Source organism: Vitis vinifera, chromosome 13 (genome assembly GCF_030704535.1).
Source record: "Vitis vinifera cultivar Pinot Noir 40024 chromosome 13, ASM3070453v1".
Classification (NCBI taxonomy): Eukaryota; Viridiplantae; Streptophyta; class Magnoliopsida; order Vitales; family Vitaceae; genus Vitis; species Vitis vinifera.
The window spans coordinates 12,181,616-12,189,534 of record NC_081817.1 but is presented as its reverse complement, the minus strand read 5'-3'; the positions used below and the strand labels follow the sequence as shown (position 1 = coordinate 12,189,534).

The 7,919-nt window shown below is 38.1% G+C and overlaps 1 long non-coding RNA gene across 1 annotated transcript; it reads left to right on the top strand.

The window, feature by feature from the left end:
- Positions 1-2,083: 2,083 nt before the first annotated feature.
- On the top strand, positions 2,084-4,146 carry LOC104878331 (uncharacterized). The gene is made up of 2 exons (XR_785249.3): positions 2,084-2,676; positions 3,912-4,146. It is a non-coding gene; the product is annotated as an uncharacterized LOC104878331 (long non-coding RNA).
- The last annotated feature ends 3,773 nt before the right edge of the window (positions 4,147-7,919 follow it).

Below are 7,919 nucleotides of genomic sequence, written 5' to 3'. Positions count from 1 at the left end.
ATGAGTACCGAAAAATGGTAGAATCAGCGTGAGTACCGAAAAATGGTAGAATCAGGGCGAGTACCAGGAAAAGGTAGAATCCATGCGAGCACTGAAAAACTGTCCCGACGAGTACCGACAAATGGTTGGATCAGTGTTAGTATCGAAAAATGGTAGCATCCGGGCGAGTACCGAAAAAAGGTAGAATCCGTGCGAAGACCGAAAAACTGTCCCGACGAGTACCGAAAAATGGTAGAATCAGTGTGGGTACAGAAAAATAGTAGAATCCGGGCGAGTACCAGGAAAATGTAGAATCTGTGCGAGTACCGAAAAACTGTCGGGACAAGTACCGAAAAATGGTAGAATCAGTGTGTGTACTGGAAATTGGTAGAATCCGGGCGAGTACCGAGAAAATGTGGAATCCGTGCGAGGATCGAAAAACTGTCCCGATGAGTACCGAAAAATGGTAGAATCAGCGTGAGTACCGGAAAATGGTAGAATCGGGGCGAGTACTAGGAAAAGGTAGAATCCATGCGAGGACTGAAAAACTGTCCCGACGAGTACCGAAAAATGGTTGGATCAGTGTTAGTATCAAAAAATGGTAGCATCCGGACGAGTACCGAAAAAATGTGGAATCCGTGCGAGGAACAAAAAACTGTCCCAACGAGTATCGAAAAATGGTAGAATCCGTGCGAGGACCGAAAAATTGTCCCGACGAGTACCGAAAAATGGTAGAATCAGTGTGAGTACCAAAAAATAGTAGAATCCAGGCGAGTAACGGGAAAAGGTAGAATCCGTGCGAGTACGAAAAAACTGTCGGGACGAGTACCGAAAAATGGTAGAATCTGGGCAAGTACCGGGAAAAGGTAGAATCCGTGCGAGGACCGAAAAACTGTCCCGACGAGTACTGAAAAAAAGTAGAATCAGTGTGAGTACCGAAAAAGGGTAGCATCCGGGCGAGTACTGGGAAAAGGTAGAATCCATACGAGTAGTGAAACATTGTCCAGACGAGTACCGAAAAATGGTAGAATGCGGGCGAGTATTGGGAAAAGGTAGAATCCGTGCGAGGACCGAAAAATTGTCACTACTACAAAAATTGAAATTAATGACGCTTTGTTTTATGACGCTTTCTAAAAGTGTCATTATTGAGGGTATACAATGACGCTTATAAGAAGTGTCATAGTTGTATTATTTATCTTGATACTTATTATAAGTGTCATTATTTGATGTCATCTTTTTCCTTATAACTGTGTATATAATGACGCTTATAAGAAGCATCATAGTTTTATTATTTACCTTGATACTTATTATAAGCATCATTATTTGATGGGTATGTAATGACGTTCCTAATAAGTGTCATAGTTGTATTGACTTTTAAAATTTTTGTTTTTAAGTTAACTTATACAAATTTTGATATTAGAATTTTATTCTATAAATTAATTATGGTAAATTGACATTAATATTAATGACATAAAGTTGCTACATTAAGGTTTTTTTAAAAAAAATTGGATATAAATAAAATAAAATCCTAATAAATTATTTTTTTATTATTTGATATTAATTTTTTTATAGTTTGTATCAATACAATCTATTTTCATAAACTATTTTTCATTTTTATTAAATTAGAAATTATCTTATATTTCATTTAAAAATAATTTGTTAATTTATTTGTGGACCACAAAAAAGTGGCCTATTTTGAGCACTTGTTCGGGCCTTGGGCCACATTTATTGGGTTTAACCCTTTTATTTGAGAAGGTTTTATAGTTAATGAATATAAATTTGAAATTATTTAACTAAAATGAAATAAATTAATATTTAAATTAATTTAATAATGATGATTAGACTCACAATAAAACTAAATGCAATAAGAATATTTATAAAAATTTTCTAATATTTATGGGAATTAAGCTCATTCTATTAAATTAGTTTTTTTTTTTTAAATATCAATATTCAAATTAAACCAACATCAACCTAAAATATCAAATAATTAAACAATATAAATTCATTATGAGTTCAATCTATAAAAATTATTATTAGAAGATGAAATAAATAATACTATTTTTAATTTATTGAAAAAGGACATGCATGGTATTTTAGAATTTGTTATAAAGTCTCCATTGAAAACCCTAACTTTTGGAAGACAAGAAAGAAGGGAGAGAGCCACGGTTTTTAGTGAGAAAGAAGAGAAGAGAGAAAAACGCAAGTTTTTCTCATCATGCCCAGATTTCATCAAAGGTTCGATCCCACTTCGTCCATGGTCCGATTGAGCTGAAATTTGGAGGAGAGTTTCGTGACTCATTTATCTTCAATCTGAACGGTGAAGATCGGATTTGGAGTTTCAGAAAGTCATTAGAAAGAGAGAGGAGAAGAGAGAAAAACGCAGGTTTTTCTCATCATGCCCAGATTTCATCAAATGTCCGATCCTGATTCGTCCGTGGTCCGATCGAGTTGAAATTTGAAGGAGAGGTTCGTGGCTCATGTATCTTCAATATTAACGGTGGAGATCGGATTTGGAGTTTCGGACAGTCATTAGAGAGAAAGAGGAGAAGAGAGAAAAACAACGGTTTTTTACATCATGCCCAGATTTCATCAAAGGTCCGATGCCGCTTTGTTCATGGTCTGATTGAGCTGAAATTTGGAGGAGAGGTTCATAAGTCATTAAACTTAAATTTGAACGGTGAAGATCGGATTTGAACGGTAAAAAACTTCCTTTTGACACTTTTTAATCATATATTCTCAATTATATGATAAGTAAAAATAGTAATTCCATTAATATTTTATATTTTAATATTTTGCATAACCTATGCATGAATTACCTCATGTTTTATTGACTTCACAAGTTGGTTTGAGTTTTTGTGGTTTGATTTCATTTGGTTCAAGTTATACCTTGTTATTTTGGAGCTAGTTTTGGGAGTGAAAAATGGTGATTCGTTGAAGAGAAGAGAGGCTGGGATTTTTCTTTTAGGAGAGTAGAAGTGTGAAGAAAGGGTGGGAATTTTCTAGGTAAGAGGAAAGAAGAGAACAAGGGTTGTTCGATTAAAGATTTTTGATAGAGGGAGGGAAGAAAATTGAGGGAAGGAGCTGTGAGAGTAGGAGAGTTGTTTTGGGTGCTAGGCAAAAGGCAAGAAGTGAGAGTTGTTCGGTTAAATATCTTTGATAGAAAGAGTGAAGAAAATGAGAGAAGGAGTTGTGAGAGAAAGAAAGATAGAGAGGAAGACATATGAAGACTATGTTAATTTGTTCATGGAAAGATTGAGGGAAGGGTTGAAAGAGGAAAAAAAGAAGGAAAGAAAATATAAGATTGTTTGGTTGTTCATGGAAAGCTTGAGGAAAATGGGAGAAAGAGGAAAAAGAGAAGGAAAGAAAATGTAAGATTGCTTGGTTGTCCATGGGAAAATTATTAAATTTAAGATGAATGCATATTTCCTACCTCTATTCAATGAAAATTAAGAGGAAAATCTTTAGACATTTTTTCTACCTTTTTCCTTAACATTTTTTTCTTACATTTTCCCATAATATATAAAATTTCCCTTTGAAACTTTATTTATGTTTTGTTCTTTGGATTGTATATTTGATTTTTTGTTTTTTAGGTAGAAGAATGATGAATAAAATATATTTTATTGGAGAAAATCAACTAATAATGCTCTTTACAGTTTAGTTCTTGGTAAATAACTCAAAACCCCATTTAGAAATTTATTTTTCTATTGCTCTTGAATCACCTAAACTAAAATAAAAAAATAAAATAAAATAAGAAAAAACTAGTGTTTTTTCTATTGTTTAATTTTCTCAAATTTTTCTACTTTTCATTTTATATTGGTTCTTGTGTTTTTTTTTTCTTTAAGATTTTTGTGAGAGTTTTAGTTTGAATTGCACTTTTTGGTTTTTGCATTTATAATTGAGAGATTTTTTATTCTCCTTGTATTTGTTTATAGGTTTCAAAGGAAATTGATTGGCCAAAAGACAAGAAGTCATAATGTTGAAGGAGGTAGTGATGCCGAAAATCATGAAGATTACATCAAAGTCATTTGGAGGATGATCTTATTTTTTATAGAATATAGATCTTAATAGTTGTTGCACTAATATTTGTTCTTTTGTAGAATTAGAAATTGTTATTGAAATATTTTGATATAATTAATAAATTTGTATGTAAGTATGAAGTTACATTAATAGTTTGATGTGTCATTGATAAAATCTATTAAAGATGACACTTCTATAAATGTCAAGATTGCTTATTTCATAAAAATGATATCACTAGAAAATGTTTAAAGATGACGCTTCTTATGAGTGTCGTTGTTAACATTATCCAAATATGATGCTTCTTTAAACGTCATTGAAAGTATTTATCAAAGATGGCGCTTCCTGAAAGTGTCATTGTTGCCTAAGACATACAATGACAGAGGCGAAGAGGACGCTTTAGAGAAGCGCCATCTGTTACCTTTCTTGACGCTTAAAAAACGTCATTGTTTCCCATTTTTCTTGTAGTGTGTCCCGAAGAGTACTGAAAAATTGTAGAATCAGTGTGAGTACCGAAAAATGGTAGAATCCGAGCGAGTATTGGGAAAATTGTAGAATCCGTGCGATTACCGAAAAACTATCCAGGCGAGTACCAAAAAAATGTAGAATTCATGCGAGTACCGGGAAATGGTAGAATACGGGCGAGTATGGGGATAAGGTAGTATTCGTGAGAGTACTGAAAAATGGTAGAATCAGTGTGAGTACCGGAAAATGGTAGCATCCGGGTGAGTACCGAGAAAAGGTAGAATCCGCGCGAGTAACGAAAAATTGTCCGGACGAATACCGAAAAATGGTAGAATCCAGGCGAGTACCGGGAAAAGGTAGGATCCACGCGACTGCCGAAAAACTGTCTAGACGAGTACCGAAAAATGATAGAATCAGTGTTAGTACCAGAAAATGTTAGAATCCGGGCGAGTACCGATAAAAAGTAGATTCCGTGTGAGGACCGAAAAACTGTCCCGAAAAACTGGTAGAATTAGTGTGAGTAAAGGAAAATGGTAGAATGCGAACGAGTACCAGGAAAAGGTAAAATCCGTGCTAGTACCGAAAAACTGTCCGGACGAGTACCGAAAAATGGTAGAATCAATGTGAGTATCGGAAAATGGTAGAATGCGGGCGAGTACTGGCAAAAGATGGAATCTGTGCGAGTACCGAAAAACTGTCCGGACGAGTACCGAAAAATGGTAGAATCGGGGCGAGTACCGGGAAAAGGTAGAATCCATGCGAGGACTAAAAAACTGTCCCGACGAGTACCCAAAAATGGTTGAATCAGTGTTAGTACCGAAAAATGGTAGCATCTGGGCAAGTACCGAAAAAAGGTAGAATCCGTGTGAGGACCGAAAAACTATCCCGACGAGTACCGAAAAATAGTAGAATCAGTGTGAGTACCGAAAAATAGTAGAATCCGGGCGAGTACCGAGAAAAGGTAGAATTCGTGCAAGTTTTGAAAAACTGTCGGGACGAGTACCGAAAAATGGAAGAATCAGTGTGAGTGCCGGAAAATGGTAGAATCCGGGCGAGTATCGGGAAAAGGTAGAATCCGTGCGAGGACCGAAAAACTGTCCTGATGAGTACCGAAAAAAAGTAGAATTAGTGTGAGTATCGAAAAAGGGTAGCATCTAGGCGAGTACCGGGAAAAGGTAGAATCCGTGCGAGTACCGAAACAATGTCCAGTCGAGCACCGAAAAATTGTAGAATGCGGGCGAGTACCGGGAAAAGGTAGAATCCGTGAACGGACCGAAAAATTGTCCCGAAGAGTACCGAAAAATTGTAGAATCAGTGTGAGTACCGAAAAATGGTAGAATCCGAGCGAGTATCGGGAAAATATGGAATCTGTGCGACTACCGAAAAACTATCCAGGCGAGTACCAAAAAAATGTAGAATTCGTTCGAGTACCGGAAAATGGTAGAATACGGGCGAGTACCAGGATAAGGTAGTATTCGTGCGAGTATTGAAAAATTGTCCGGACCAGTACTGAAAAATGGTAGAATTAGTGTGAGTACCGGAAAATGGTAGCATCCGGGTGAGTACCGAGAAAAGGTAGAATTCGTGCGAGTAACGAAAAACTGTCCGGACGAATACTGAAAAATGGTAGAATCCAGGCGAGTACCGGGAAAAGGTAAGATCCATGCGACTGCCGAAAAACTGTTTAGACGAGTTCCGAAAAATGATAGAATCAGTGTTAGTACTAGAAAATGTTAGAATCCGGGCGAGTACTGATAAAAGGTAGATTCCGTGCAAGGACCGAAAAAATGTCCCGACGAGTACTGAAAAATGGTAGAATCAGTGTGAATACCGAAAAATGGTAGCATCCGAGCGAGTACCGGGAAAAGGTAGAATCCGTGCGAGTATCGAAAAACTGTCCGGACGAGTACCGGGAAAAGGTATAATCCATTCGACTACCGAAAAACTGTCTGGGCGAGTACCGGAAAATGGTTGAATTCATGCGAGTACCGGAAAATGGTAGAATGCGGGTGAGTACCGGGAAAAGGTAGAATTCGTGCAAGTACCAAAAAACTGTCCGGACGAGTACCGAAAAATAGTAGAATCAGTGTGAGTACCGAAAAATTGTAGAATCGTGGCGAGTATCGGGAAAAGGTAGAATCCGTGCAAGTACCGTAAAATGGTAGAATGCGGGTGAGTACCGGGAAAAGGTAGAATTCGTGCAAGTACCGGAAAACTGTCCGGACGTGTACCGAAAAATGATTGAATCAGTGTGAGTACCGGAAAATGGTTGAATCAGGGCGAGTACTGGGAAAAGGTGGAATCCGTGCGACTACCGAAAAACTGTCCGGTCGAGTACCGAAAAATGATAGAATTCATGAAAGAACCGGAAAAGGGTAGAATGCGGGCAAGTATCGGGAAAAGGTAGAATCCGTGCGATGACCGAAAAACTGTCCCGACAAGTACCGAAAAATGATAGAATTAGTGTGAGTACCAGAAAATGGTAGAATCGCGGCGAGTACCGGGAAAAGGTAGAATTCGTGTGACTACCGAAAAACTATCCGAGCGAGTACCGAAAAACTATCCGAGCGAGTACCGAAAAATGGTAGAATGCGGGTGAGTACCGGGAAAAGGTAAAATTCGTGCGAGTACCGAAAAACTGTCCGGACGAGTACCGAAAAATGGTTGAATCGGGGCGACTATTGGGAAAAGGTAGAATCCGTGCGACTACCGAAAAACTGTCCGGCCGAGTACCGAAAAATGGTAGAATTCATGCAAGTACCGGAAAAGGGTAGAATGCGGGCGAGTATCGGGGAAAGGTAGAATCCATGCGAATACCGAAAAACTGTCCAGACAAGTACCGAAAAATGGTAGAATCAGTGTGAGTACCAGAAAAGGGTAGAATGCGGGCAAGTATCGGGAAAAGGTAGAATTCGTGTGAATATTGAAAAACTGTCTAGATGAGTACCGAAAAATGGTAGAATCAGTGTGAGTACCGGAAAATGGTATAATCCGGGCGAGTACCGGGAAAAGGTATAATACGTGCGAGGATCGAAAAACTGTCCCGACGAGTACCGAAAAATGATAGAATCAGTGTGAGTACCAAAAAATGGTAGAATCGGGGCGAGTACCGGGAAAATGTAGAATCCGTGTGACTACCGAAAAATTGTAGAATCAGTGTGAGTACCGAAAAATGGTATAATGTGGGCGTGTACCGGGAAAAGGTAGAACCCGTACGAGTACCGAAAAACTGTCCGAACAAGTACCAAAAAATGGTAGAATCAGTGTGAGTACCAGAAAATGGTAGAATCGGGGCGAGTACCAGGAAAAGGTAGAATCTGTGCGACTACCGAAAAACTGTCTGGGCGAGTACCGGGAAAAGGTAGAATCCATGCGAGTACCGAAAAACTATCTAGATGAGTACCGAAGAATGGTAGAATCTGTGTGAGTACCGAAAAATGGTAGAATCCGTGTGAGTATCG